This window comes from Cygnus olor, chromosome 16 (assembly GCF_009769625.2).
Source record: "Cygnus olor isolate bCygOlo1 chromosome 16, bCygOlo1.pri.v2, whole genome shotgun sequence".
Classification (NCBI taxonomy): Eukaryota; Metazoa; Chordata; class Aves; order Anseriformes; family Anatidae; genus Cygnus; species Cygnus olor.
Window position 1 is genome coordinate 14,274,204 of NC_049184.1, and position 1,971 is coordinate 14,276,174.

Here is a 1,971-nt window from a genome sequence, read left to right on the forward strand (position 1 = left end):
CCACGTGCCAGCCGGCTCTCTGCTTCTTCACAGCTCTCGGTGACGGGGTGTATTTAAAAGGCACAGGAAACCTTGAGGAAGGCAAATCGGTAACACACAACTACGAGCCCTCTCGCTGGGCCAGGCTCACCTGTTCTGACATCCTTAAGCCGGCCCTAAGAAGCAAGCTCCAAACCTTGGAGCTCCCCCTTAAAATTTTGCAAGGGCAGAATCTACTCATTAGCCCCAACTTGCCACCCTGGAGCTCGCCTACCCTTAGAGAAGAGCACCAATTTACCTGGGACTCCTCTGAGGGCTCCAGAAAGGGTTGCAGATGCCCAGAATCACATCCTGGGGTCACACACTGCCCCCAGCCCTGCTGAGGGACATCTCCAAGCTTTTCCCACCCCAGCCAGGCAGCCGCTGCTTTCCCTCACCCTGTTACCCTTCTCCTCAAGGGCATTATGTGCATGAAAAGTGCCATGCATCTTTTTTTCTTTTTTTTTTTTTTTTTTCTTTTTCTTTCTTCTGGGTAACTCCAGGTTTTGTCTTTTATGTGCGAAGTGAATCTCACCCAGCTCTGAATCATAGACTCCTGCTCTCCCTCCCAAACTCCCATCTTTCAGCAAGAGCAGTGCACATGTCTCAAGGTTATTCTTCAGATCACACATTCGTTTGGCTACGGGCTGAATATTTAGATGGACTGTTCACAGGATTTCATCCTTAGTTTTTTACATGCAATTGCATAAATACAGCTCCTAATTTTTCTTCTTCCCTTTTTTTTTTTTTTCTAAAATGAAAAACATAATTTCTGGGGACAGCTGTTGTCCCTACGACTGAACCATTTTGAGAGTACAGCTGTATTTTTCTGGCCTGAGCTCTTTTTTTCCTCCCCATGCAATATTTGTTTCCTGAGAGAAAACAACAGATCAATTTTGCTTCATTATGTTCACTGCACATTTTTAGAGATTTCTTACAAAATTCACCACGCTGTTCCACCCTGTTTATCTGAAAGGTTGCAGGAACTTTAAGCATCATTAGATCCTTGACAGGAATTATTTTTTGCCTGCAATTTACCAGCCCTGCTTGGAGAAAAGCCTGGAATCAAAGGCAGATGAGCTGCCCTGGAGCTTGTTAGCGGTGTGAGCCTAAGCCCTTTGTGCACATCACATCGCCAAGGGCTTCTGAAACCTCCTGGTGTGCTGTGAAAGAAGCCCCCAGCCCAAGCCGTGCTACAGGACAGTCCTTGCTTTGCTGCCCAGTCTTCTCCAGACCATGCTTCCCAGCCCACACCCAGCAGCTTTTTTCCAGCACCAAAGTCCTGGTGGGAAAATCTTTCTTTCACCTCTTGGTACGCTTCATTTTTTACATAAAAGCTCCCCAAACCCGACTGGATGTGAGCACATCCAATACCATTGCTAAAAATAACGGATCCTATTTTGCATTGATTCCCCCTTTTCCCAATCCTCTCCCTTTTGCTTTAATTTCAGCCTCTCTGAGGCATGTCCCGCTGCTCAGTTTGTCTTTGTGCATCATCTTCCCTGGGGTGGCTGGGAATGACATTCTGGATGCTGCCACGCCACAGAAAAACGCAGGGAGCCGAGTCCCAGCACCTTGGCTGCCAGCACCACTTCACCCTGCCCATGAAGGGGAACAACTTGAAAACACCATTCTTGGTAATTTCTTCCGCTTGGCCAGAGAATGTCACTGAAACAAGTTTCCCTTTTCTTTGTAATATGTTCTTAAGAGAGAGCACTCAGGCATTAAAATCATCAGCTACCACGGACTAAAATATCGCCTGTTTGTCATCTTGGAAGAAATGACCTTAAAAGACTCGTTCATTGATTCACTCCTACTATCACTGGGTCACTGCCAAAAGAGCATTTAACCTGAAATAATGTTACATGTGAAACCGGAGGGAAGATAAACCAGACAACTTTTTTTACATTATGCTATAACTATGTTTAACTTGAGAAATTTGTAAAGATCCTT